Below are 13,258 nucleotides of genomic sequence, written 5' to 3'. Positions count from 1 at the left end.
TTGTTCATTATTACAATTAGTTGAAATTAATTGTATTTCCATCAGGGTTATTTTTTCTAAAACAAAAAGTCTCACTTTTGTTTTTATGTATTTTACTTTCTTTTATTAGACTTTTTCAGCTTTGTGTTAACCAACTCATTTTAATTACGAAAAAAAATTAAGAATTGAGATTTTTGTCTGAGAAAATGTATACACTGAGTAGTTCATGACTAGACAAAATTTAAGAGTCCTAAAAAGATCTGGAGAGGGCTTGCCTTTGTGTTATAGTGAGGGGAAATCATTCTGTGGTAGATAGAATAATGGTCTGCCAAAGATGTTCACATACTAAACCCTGGGACCTCTGAGTATGTGCCTTACATGATATCTTAGTCCTTTTGTACTGCTATAATAAAATACCTGAAACTGGGTGATTTATACACAATAAAAATTTATTTCTCACAGTTCTCAAGGCTGAGAAGTCCAAGATCAAGTTGCCTGCAAAATCAGTGTCTGATAGGGGCTGTTCTCTGCTTTCAAGATGGCACCTTGTTGTGGCATCCTCTGAAGGGGATAAATGTGTTCTCATGTGGTGGGAGGGACAGAAAGGCAAAAAAAAAGGATAAACCCACTCTCTCTAACCCTTTTATAAGTGCCTTTATTCCATTCATGAGCACTCTTCCTTCATAATTTAATCAACTCATAAAGACCTCACCTCTTAATACTACCCCATTGGTGATCAAGTTTTACATATGAATTTTAGGAGACATATTCAATACACTCTATCAGCAAAAGGAACTTTGCAGATGTGATTTAAACAAAACAAAAAGCTAGAGACAGGGTCTTGTCCTGTTGCCCAGCCTGGAGTGAAGTGGTGCAATCTTGGCTTACTGCAGCTTCCACTCTCTGGACTCAAGTAATCCTCCCACCTCAGCCTCCCAAGTAGCTGGGACTACAATTGTGCACTCATGCCTAGGTAATTTTTTTAAAAATTTTTTGTAGAGACACGATTTCACTATGTTCCAGGCTGGTCTTGAATTTCTGGCCTCAAGCGATCCTCCTGCCTTGGTCTCCAAGGTGTAGGGATTATAGGCATGAGCCACTGAGCCCAGCCACAGTGATTAAGTTAAGGATATTGAAGTGGAAAGATTATCTTGGGTTATCCATGTGAATAATCACGAGTTTTCTATAAGTGAAAGGAGAAAGCAAGAGAGCCAGAGTCAGAGATTTGAAGATGCTGCACTGTTGGCTTTGAAGATGGAGGAAGGAGTCAGCCTCAAGTTAAGGAAGGCCGGTGCTCCCTTGAAGTCAGAAAAGTAAGATTCTGGGATTCTCTCCTAGAGCCTCTACAAAGGAATGCAGCATTGCTGACAGATTTATTTTAGCCTAGTGAAACCATTTTGGACATCTGACCTTCAGAACTATAAGATGATAAATATTGATAAGTTTGTGGTGATTTATTACAGCAGCCATAGGCAACTGCTACATCTCCCTAATGGCATTCTTCATAATTAATATCATTGGTAAATTAAAAAACCCTCATCCAATTTATTATGCAGGTCAGTGTTAGAGACAGCTGTGTGTGGTCAGTTTAGCTAGTCCGACTAGTTGGTATTGACTAGTGTGGCCAGAGTGATCAGTGAGACCAGTGTGAATATATCACAAGTGAGGTTGGTGACAAATTATCCAGACAAACAATGCTAGATCCCTCAGAAAGACTGAGGGACCTAAAGCATATCCTTAATTATTATATGACCAGAATGGAAGAGCAGCTGTGAGCATGAATGTTTAGTAGGCCTGAGAGAGACCAAGCAGGAAATGGAACTCTCTTCACTCTTGTGTTATTTTCTCTGGGCCTAACATGAAGTGAGAATGAGGACAGGAATTCTTTCAGCAAAAGAAGACAGTTTAATATTTCATGGGCTATAAATTACAGAGAATATAGAGAAAGATCATATACAGAGATGCCATACAGACAGACATTAAGAATGTTTTAAACACTGGCAAAAGTGAAAGACAAACCATAAACTAGGAAAAATATTTGTTCAAAATTCTTCAAAACTGAAGGTGATGGGTACTTTATTCAAGTTGTTGCAATAGAAATTGTATACAAAGGGACAGTTTTCAGGAAAATGGAGAAGAAAGGGGGTTTTATATGTCAGAGTACAATGTTGCAAGTTTGATGGGCTTTGGTTAGGCAGGTATTGCAATCTTTCGGAAATGTACATGTGAGAGAGAGAGCAGGGGGAGGCAGGGAGTTAGAGAAGGAGAGGGAGGGTAAGAGCAAGAGAGAGAGAGCAAGCAAGAGAGACACAGAGAGAAAGAGAAAAAGAGAGAGGAGAGAGAGAGAGCAATTGAGAAAGGTTGATTTGACCTGTTTAATGCCATTACATCCTGTTCTTAGAATTATTAGCTCAAAAAAGGAATTTAGAGAAGTGGATCAGACTCTCAGTATCAGAGAGCACAAAAGTCCGTGTCCATTCAGAGAAGAAAATTTTACATCATTCAGAGAATAACAATTTACATAAAATATAAATAAATTTAATATATGAAGACAGAGACTCATTATAATTCTTTTGATATATGTATTGGTTAAGAAATATACCTTCTGCTATAATTGATAAACCCTAAAATCTCAGTAGCTTAACACAATAAAGTATATTTTTTGCTCACAAAACATTTCAAAACCAGTATTCTTGGTGGGCAGCTCTTCTGTGAGTAGTGATTTAGTTTGCCAAGATCCTTTCTCCTTGTGCCATTTTCATGTGTGACTCCTATGGGCTCCTAGGGCCATCAAGTTTAGATGAGAAAAGAGCATGGAGGATCATACGAGAGAGGTTTTCATGGCCAAGTCTACAAGTAGTCTACATCACTCTCATCAACCTCCCACTGGCCAGAATTTGGACATGTGACTACCCCTAGGCACAAGGATGTCTGGGAAATGTAGGTTAGCTGGATTTCCAGGAGGAAAGGAAAATGGATTTCACTGATAAGTAAATTTTGTCTAGTTATTTGTTTTTTAGAGATAGTGTCTTGCTCCTTGGCTTAGGCTACAGTGCAGTGGCATGATGTAATAGCTCACTATAACCTCAAACTCCTGGGCTCAAGTGTTCTTCTTGCCTAAGTCTCCCAAGTAGCTGGGGTTATAGACTGACCCAGTTAATCTCTCTCTCCTTTCTTTCCTTCCTTCCTTCCTTTCCTTCCTTCCTTCCTTCCTTCCTTCCTTCCTTCCTTCCTTCCTTCCTCCCTTCCTCCCTTCCTCCCTTCCTCCCTTCCTCCCATATGTGAATGAGATCTCACTGAGCTAGCCTGGCTAGCCTTGAACTCTTGGTTTCAAGTGATCCTTCTGCCTTCACCTCCAGAGTAGCTGGAATTGCTGTGCCTGACTCAACAAGTAAATTTTTAGATAAGAATTTTAATTAAAAATTTTAAATGATAAAAATATGAACTCTCCAATGAAAAATGACCTATAATAACCAGTAACAAATAACCAATAAAAACATTAAATGGGCCAGGTTTGGTGGCTCAACCTGTAATCCCAGCACTTTAGGAGGCTGAGGTAAGTGGATTGCCTGAGCCTGGGGGTTCAAGACCAGCCCGGGGGACTTGGCGAGACCTCATTTCTATAATAAGTAGAAAGTTAGCTGGGCATGGTAGCGCACACCTATAGTTCTGGCTACTTGGAAGACTGAGGCGGACGGATCACTGGAACCCTGCAAGTCGACGCTGGAGGGGCCATTAGCATGCCACTGCACTCAAGCCTGGGTGACAGAGTAAGACTCCAACTCAAAAACAAAACAAAACAATAAATAATATTCAGAATCATTATAGATAAAATTTAACAAATTACAAAAACGATGGTACCCTATTAAACTGTCAATATCAAAAATAATGATAATACATCATGTTGTTTTCCTAGGCTGCTGAGAAATGAACAGACTCAGACATTAAAAGTAAGGTTAAAAAATATTTCTCAGGTTTCAGAGAACAATTTGAAAATAAATATCCTGAATATTTTTAAATATACCTAGTCTTTGATCCAAACTTTCAATTTCAAAAATCAGGAATAAATAATCAGAAAAGTGTTCAAAGATTGATGAAGTTATTCTTGACCTCTGTCTCTCATGTTCTCCATCAAATTAATCAGCAAATCATTTTAGATTTGCCTTCACAGTATATCCAGAATCAGATTCTTCTTTCCACCTCCATTATTTTTCTTACCAATGGTCCTATTTTAACATAGTAGCCGTTATAATCTTCTTAAAACTTATGGCAAACGAAGCCACTCCTCCAAAGACTCCAAGAGCTCCATAGTTTTCTCATCTCAGAGGAAAGGCCAAACTGGCCCATGTGATCTGCCCCAGCCCAGCCCATGCTAAACTTCTCTGGTCTCCTTTCTCACTCCTACTCCTCCTCTCCCAGCTCCTTTTGCTCAAGCTACAGACTTTCTTGCTGTTCCTGCATATACTAAGCACACTTCCTCCTCAGGGCTCCACTGTTCACATTTCTGCTAAAGTGTTCGTGAAGCTGATCCCAATCCCTCCAAGTGAAGAAGCAATGTGGTCCCTCCACCCACCTTTTCTATTTCTCTCCATTACATTTCTCTCCATCTGGTAAATTATATCTCCTTATTAAATTAAGTGTTGTCTATCTTCTTCTGTTATAATGAGGCCACGGGTTTTGTATTCCTTTAGAACAGTGCCTGACATATGCAGGGTGCTCAGAAAGCATTTGCTGAATGAATGAATAATAAAATACTGTAAAAATTTTGAAATATTGAAAACTAGAGGACTGGGTAAATAAACTGGGATGGACCAGGCATAGTAGCTTAGGCCAAGGCAGAAGAATTGCTTGAATCCAGGAGTTAAAGACCAGCCTAGGCAATATAGCAAGACTTCGTCACTAAAAAAAAAAAAAAAAAGCCAGATATGGTGGCACTCATTTATAGTCCCAGCTACTGGGAGGCTGAGGTGGAAGAACTGTCTGAGCCCCAGAGATCAATGCTTCAGTAAGCCATGATTGTGCCATTGTTTTCCAGCCCAGGACAACAGAGTGAGATTTCACCTCAAAATATAAAAATTAAAAAAAAAACTAGGTCAGACATGGTGGCTTCATGCTTGTAACCTCAGCATTTTCGGAGGGCAAGGCAGGATGATTGCTTGAGCCCTGGTATTTGAGATCAGCCTGGGCAACATAACAAGACCTTGTCTCTACCAAAAACAAATAAACAGACAAACATGGGATGATGCACTTAAGGGTAAGACAGTCAGACAACCTGCAACCAAAAGCAGAAAATAAAACCAGAATGTGATTCTGTATCTTACTGGAGAAAGTGCTGGGAATAACCTATTTCTAAAGAGATAATAGTTATTTTTCTTACCCAATTGGTTTCTAAAACCATAGGAATAGGAAGTTTCTCATCCTAAAATGTGTTTTTACAATTATCAACTGATTCTATGATCTCAAATCTAAGAAGTGTGTATGTGTGTTTACAATTATTAACTGATTCTATGATCTCAAATCTATGAAGAGTGTGTGTATGTGTGTGTGTGTGTGTGTGTGTGTGTGTCCAAGGGTGAAATGGATTTAAAAAATAATCTTTTTCTTTGCAGATTGTTTTAGTCAGCTTGGGCCTCTATAACATAATACTACAGATTGTATAATTTAAGTGGAAATTTATGTTCTCACAGTTCTGGGGGCTTGAAGTCCAAGGTCAAGGTCCAGTAAGGTTTGGTTTTTGGTGAGAGCTCTATTCCTGACTTGCAGGTGGCTTTCTTCTCACCCTGTCTGTCCTTTTATGGCCTTTCCTTGATGCAGGCTTGTGAAGTGAGTGAACAAGCTTTTCAATGTCTCTTCTTGTAAGAACATCCATTCTATGGGATTAAGGCCCCACCCTTGTGACCTCATTAACTTTAATTACCTCCTAAAGGTCCTGTCTCCAAATATAGTCACATTGGGGATTAGTCTTCAATATGTGAATAGAGCTGGGGAAATACAATTCAGTCACAGGTGTACTTATCATTTTTATATAAAAAAGAAAAGAGTAACTAAACCTAGTCACCTCAACTAATATTGCATTTTTTCTGGGCTTTCTTCCAAAGATGTATCTGAGAACATACTGAGTTAAACTAATAACCTACTGTAAATTATTCTAGTTGAGATCATTAATTTGGAAATACTAGCAAAGAGATTATGTGGTAGGAATAATACAACAAAACCAAATTTCATTAGTAGGAAAAATGCACTGTTCAGAATGTTGAATGCTTCAATAAAGAACAAGTTTACTTTTTAAAAACTCTTTTAACCCTAAGACTAATTTCTTAGAGAAACTTGTTGAGACAATGACATGTATCTGATAGAGATCCTTCAAGGCAGCATTTATAATGCTTAACTACACACCAATCTAGTAGTTTGAGGCCTTGAAACATTACTATAAACTAAGATGCCATGATGTTACCATATTGAGATTATTTTCCCCATACATAGCAAAAGTATTTTTGGCCAAAATAATTTGTTACAATAGTCATGACTAGTGATCACATTTTCAATACACGTTGGCAATTTTCCCAACCTTTCTTACAATTGTTTACCTCTGCCATAGGAAGGAATGATTTGTCTCAAAATTGTTTCATCTTGTGGCCCTAGCATTTAGCACCAAATACTTATATTTACTAATCTCTCTCTCTCTCTCTCTCTCCCCCATCCCCTGTTATTAAATAAGCTGAATTTATCAAGGTAAAAATTAGAATGTTTATAATTTCTTCAAATACTATCCCTGATGGGGTTGTTTTAAATTCCCCCTTGCCTCCTGCAGCACATATCTTATCACATCATTACATCTTGGGTAATTCTATAATTTCCTGGTTAATTTCAGTAATTAAAAACCAACTTTGTCTAAAAATCAAATTTCCTATGCATATGAAGAATTTTCTCTTTTTTGGTCACCTGCTAGCATTGTGGCTTGAGGAACCTGATGGGGGTGAGAGATGGTCTTCTTTTGACTTATTTTCCATTTCCGATCTACAGTTTGCCTCTGGACTTCAGGTCCTTCCTTTCTCTTCTAGATTCTAGTGTCTCCAGTGAGTAGACACAAGGAGGAATCAGATGGAGTTACTGGGCCACTATTGTCTTCCTTCTTCTGACACTAATTCTTGGGCAAACACTGTCCATCAACATCGCCCTCTTGATGGCAGGCACTCAAATATGATTTCTAGAGGAGATGCAAATGTGAGTTATTTCAAGAGCCTTCCCAATCTATAGTAGTATCCTGCTTCACCTCATTCAACTCTCCAAGGCTCTTGCATTTATTGGTGTACTCCATAGGTTCTTGTTTTTTTTTTTTTTCTTTTCTTTTCACCCAGTGGTTACCTTTTTGTCAGCATAATGGCACAAGCATGGTGTCAGCATGATGGCACAAGCACATCTATATTTTGGTGCTCACTTGACTTAACGGAAACTCATATGTTCTCATCAAAGCAGAAGTGGTAGTTAAGCTACCCCACAGACCTCTCTGTGTGTCCTTGCCATCATTCTCCAGTTCTCTCTCCTGTTCACACAGACTTTGGAAAGATCGACTAGCTTGTGTCCTGAGTTACAACTAGAAAATGAGGTGCTAATTTTCCTTTTCTGCACACACCCTAGATTTTGCAAGTGATTCCCTTATAGCACTTCACACTTGGCTTTTTGGGAGGGACAGGGAAAAGCCATAGCAGTACCTCCTAAGGAATTATGACTCCAATAATTCCCATCTTCCTCCTCCTAGTCTCTTGCTTGTATGGAATGGGGCAGCCATGGTTATTGAGGAGCCAGTTCTGCTCGTTAAGTATTTGGTGTACTTATTGCTTCTTTGTCCTCATCTCTGGACCCTAGCTATGTTGTACATAACAGAAAAAGTGTCACATGACTTCAAGTTAAATTTCCTCTATAGCAGGGGCTCAACCCTCGGGCCATGAACCAGCACCGGTACTGATCTGTGGCCTGTTAGGAACTGGACCACACAGTAGGAGGTGAGCGACAGGCAGCCAAGGAAGCTTCATCTGTAATTACAGTCACTCCCCATCACTCACATTACTGCCTGAGCTTCATCTCCTGTCAGAGCAGCACTGAAAATCATGCTTCCATTTCCAACATTCTATCTTCATGAAACAGGGTTTTCTGCAGTGACAGCAACCAAAATGAGATTACAGAGTAGACTGGACATAAGCAATTCACTTCAGGTGTCATCACTGTCTCCCATCACTTCCGGATGGGACCATCTAGTTGCAAGAAAGCAAGCTTAGGGTTCCCACTGTTTCTGCCTTATGGTGAGTAATATAATTATTTCATTATATATTACAATGTAATAATAGAAATAAAGTGCATGATAAATGTAATGCATTTGAATCATCCTGAACGCCCCCATCTGTGGAAAAATTGTCTTCCATGACACTGGTCTCTGATGCCAAAAAGTTGGGGACCGCTGCTCTATAGAACTTTACATTTCACTCTGCTGCATTCTACTCTTTTCTTTTGGGAGGTATTTATCTTATTTTATTTTTATTAGTATCCTGTGAGATGTAGGAGAACTAACTTTATTTTACTGATGAAACTGAGACAGTAAGAAGAAATCTAAGAAAAATTCAATGAAAAAAGAAACTTTGTTAAGCACAACGTATGTGGTGCTGTCTTAGGTGCTATAAAGGAAATAAGTAGTCTTTACCCATGTATATATGTCAATTAGAATGAAAACTATCAGTGACGTGATCATGGTAAGAAGCATTGTGCAAATATAATAGAGAAGAATTTAATTCCAACTCTGGCATTTGAATGGAGTTTTGAAGAATTGGCAAGACCAGAAAAGGATGGAACTCTTGACTACCAAGACCAGATGCTTGAGCTCTGTGGAGATTTTCTGCAACACCATTGCCAACAGAATTACCATGCTGCCTCTCTGCAAAGAACTGCTGAGTCAGGAGGGAACCATATGGTCTTTTCTTTTCCCCTAAGTGTCTGGAGGCAATACAGGGGAACAAGATCCGGTCTGGTGGCCACTAGCTCCAGTCCACATCTGTTCCTTAAACTTCCTGCACCATCTAATTAGGATACTCCACAGTAGCTCTGGGCTGTGTCCACCTTCCTGGATTCCTCTGTGACTACAGGTAAGCCTTCAACCCTCATCTATTATTTCTGCAAAACGTGTTTTTTCAAATTCCTGAACATGGCCTTATTCTCACAGGAGTATTACTCCGCTGGGAAAGTAAGTGAAATCTGAAGGTAAAGTTGTTTATATTGGGCTTTAAAGAATACCTACCCTTTAAGTTTCCCTACCCCAAGTACCAATTTCCTGGCTTCACAGGATGTGAATATAATTAAGGGGCATTCATTTGTCATCCTTCATATGAAATCTAAATCCGTATTTTCTTAGATCTAGCAAGGTCCTCAAGACCCCTTAATAGGGCATTTCTAAAAGACCTAGGAACTTCCATGCTTAAATACAGCCTCCTTAGGCCTGCTGAGACATCCTAGAGTTTTTCCATTGAGCGGTCAGACCACACTCTGAGATCCCATCTCATATCTCTAAGGTAAGTGTGAATGGATTAATGAGTTTAAAATACAAACATATTTTGGCTCATTGTGCTTCTAGCTTAGTTTAGAGGTGCCTATATCCTAGCTTTTCCTCAAATAGATTTAAAGGGAAAGCAGCTAAAAAAAAAACTTATATTTATGGCAAATCTTCATACCAACCACAGATGGTACATTCCATACATTTTCTCATTTAATTATTATGACTACCCCATGAGGGAGGTATAACATTATCTGTTTTATAGACTAATTGGACAAATGAGGTGCAGAAAGATTAAACTAGCATAACTAAGATCACTACTTGGAGGTAGTGGATTCAAATATAATCCTATCTGATTTTCAACACTGGCCTTCCTTAACTGTAGGGCAGAAAGAAAGAGAAGTTAGGATTAGAAAGTGGAAGTTGCATCTTGATAAAATACACTTCTAAGATGGACTTTAGAATTTTATATTAAACTTCTTTCCAAAAGCATAGTGTCTTGTGAAGAACTCTCCTTTGTCTTGCTCTATGCTTTTCTTACATGAAATGTTTATAGCTGTGATAAATCACTGTATGAGACCTCTACCACCCTTCCTGTCACCCCACCCCACTCCAGTGAATCACACCTCCCTGTACTGGTGCCTCTCTTCGTGTGACCTTGCCACACCTTTCATCAAGATACTGAATTTATACCTCTGCCTGCATGAACATGCACTGTCCTGTGACTTGCTCTGCCATTACAATGTGGCACATATAACCTTGTACATGTTCCAAAGCCTTGGACCTATGTGACTTTGCAGCATCTGCTTTCGCCCTCCAGGAACCCTGTCATGAGGAAGGGTCATGCCATGAAGAAATCTGAAATGAAACTGCATTTGGAGGGAGAGGTTCGGCTAACCAGGTATCTCAGCTGAGCTCAGTACCCAGCTGATCCACCAACTGAATGTATCCACCTACGTGGGTGCAGGTGAACCTTGGCAGAAAACGACCTAGTTAACCCTCATCATTATACAAAAGAATACAATACATTGATATTTGAGTCATTAAGTTATAGGATGGTGGATTCTTACAAAGCAATAGATAAATGAAACAAAAACATAGTACCAAAAGTACAAAGCAATGGATAAATCCAACAGAAATTGGTACCGAGAGTACAAGCAATAGATAAGTGTAGCAAATTGGTATTTCTCTCACAAAATCCCAAGTATGTGACATTGTTTTTAGGACCAGGCAGGCCAATGCTGGAAGAGATACAGAGGCTGGAAAAACAAGGAGGAAAATGCAGTTGGAGCCTAGCGAACACAGGTGGGAATTAACTGTTGCTTGTAGTAACTTGAAAGACTTAATTTTAGGGGGCCAAACTATTTGTTTTAGTTAGATGCTGGGACTGTGTTCATTCACTCATCTGTTTATTTATTTGGCAAATATTGAGTGCTTATAAATGCACCAAGTATTGTGCTAGATAGTAGAGATATAATCATGAATAAGATAGATATGGTTTCTGACCTCATAAAGTGAGTTCGGCGTGGAGGGTGGGTAGGCAATGGGAAAATAAATATACTGTCGGAATGGAGTGTAGTAGGTGACATGATAGGGCACTACAGTCATAAGATTTTGACTCTTCTTATAATTTTCTTTAATCTAGGCTGCAACTCTAAAACATTGCTGTTCATTTTGTAAATTATAAGCATTTTTTCAGGGAGTGCTACATCTTGATTTTGCACTTTCCAAGGTCCTGGAGACCTATACATACTCTTGGGTTATATCATATGGGGATCTATATGTTGTATCCTGATGCTACTAACCTACAAAATATGGTGTATAAGAGAAAATATTATTATTTGATTTTCCCTTAGGATTTCCAGCTGGTACCTAAATGGATTTTTGTGGAAGAAAGAGTATATCTTCAGGGAGCAAAATAAAGATCCTTCTTAATGTAACATGAGAAGTAGTTTCGAATGTCTAAAGTCTGCTTTGCCTCATGCCCATTGAAATCCACAGCTAGCCTCATTTTCCATTTGTTTTTTAGTGTACCATCTCTTAGACATCTTGAGAGCTGAGATCATGTCCTAATTATCTTTGTAGACCCAGTACATGAGTGATAAATGCTTTTTCAGTGACTCAAAGAATTGTTGCAGGAACATTATCATTTTAGACCATGACTATTTTCCTACTGCATTTTTATTTGGACATGTTCAAAACCTTGATTTGTTTTTGTATTCATGTAAACCACCTTAGGATAATATGGCAAACCACTAAAAAAGAAACAAGAAAGAAAACAAACACAGAAAATAAGGCAATAACTGTGCTTTTAAAGAAAAAAAAAATTCAGTGATACTTGTTGAAGCACAGTAAGGAAGATAGAGAGGGCCATTAGTGATAGGTTTAGAGGCCACTGCAATGACTCTTTGCCATGGCGAGAAGTAATTAGGCTCAACTCTGAATACAGCATGGGCAAGTAGGAATTTATAGCCAAGGAGCAGTGTAGCAGTCAGTGGATAGAAAATCACTAAGAGGAAATACAAGAGATAAGGAAAATTGGCCGAGCATGGTGGCTCACACCTGTAATCACAGCACTTTGGGAGGCTAAGTCAAGATTGCTTGAGCCCAGGGGTTTGAGACCAGCCTGGGCAACTTGGTGAGCTCTTATGTCTACAATAAATAAAAAATTAGCCAGGTGTGGGGGAGTGTGCCTGTAGTTTCAGTTACTTGGAAGACTGAGGTGGTAGGATCGCCTGAGACCAGCAGGCCAAGGCCTTGGGGACAGAGTGAGACTCCAACTCAAAAAAGAAGAAGAAGAAGAGGAGGAGGAGGAGGAGGAGGAGGAGGAGGAGGAGGAGGAGCAGGAGGAGGCGGCGGCAACATTCTGGCTTAAGATGGGCCCAGCAGAAGATTCAGAAGCCTGGCTAAACTTTAGTCAAGCAAAGAACTTTTGTGGACAGGGCTCAGTGGCTCATCTTGTAATCCCTGCACTTTGGGAGGCCAAGCAGAGTGGATTGCCTGAGCCTGAGGGTTTGAGATGGGCCTGGGCAACTTGGCGAGACCTCGTCTCTACAATAAATAAAAAATTAGCCAGGTGTGGTGGCATGCACCTGTAGTTCCAGCTACTTGGAAGGCTGAGGCGGAAGGAACACCTGAGCCTAGCAGGTCAACGCTGTGGTGGCCTTAAATGTGCCGTGGCACTCCAGCCTGGGCCAACGGAGTGAGACTCCAACTCAAAAAATAAAAAATATAAATAAATCTTTGCCAGTGCTTAGGTTTTTTAGACTCTGTATTTAAAAACTTTATCTCAAGAAAATTGTTTCTAATTGTTTTATGTTATTCATAAATCTCATTACTGTCTATATGTGAAGGAAAACATAGTAAAAAAAAACAAAATGAAATGGCAACCTCTTTTGCGAAATGAAACTTGTGAAAGTTGGAAGACTGCATAGTTCCAATAAGGTACTGTAATTAGAGTTCAGAACAGGTGATGCCAACAATCATGTTAAAAAAAAAATCAACCAGGAAAAATAGGGAATACCTATACTCATGCAAAAGCTACTTTATCTTAGCAGGTGTTGAAAATGATTTCATACAAAAGAAGAACTCCTCAAGAAGGAACGGATATCCCTGGGAATAAGTTCTCTTCATATAATTGTTGCAAAGTTTGACAGCAGAGTTAGTCCCTCCTCCTCCCTAGAGGAGCTACACTCACCATCTGTGTTCACTCTTGTAATCAAGTCACAGGCCTTTTCTATC

This window comes from Carlito syrichta, unplaced genomic scaffold, assembly GCF_000164805.1.
Source record: "Carlito syrichta isolate Samal-C Ts95f unplaced genomic scaffold, Tarsius_syrichta-2.0.1 Scaffold311050, whole genome shotgun sequence".
In the NCBI taxonomy this organism is placed as follows: domain Eukaryota; kingdom Metazoa; phylum Chordata; class Mammalia; order Primates; family Tarsiidae; genus Carlito; species Carlito syrichta.
Note: the sequence above shows the minus strand (reverse complement) of the source record.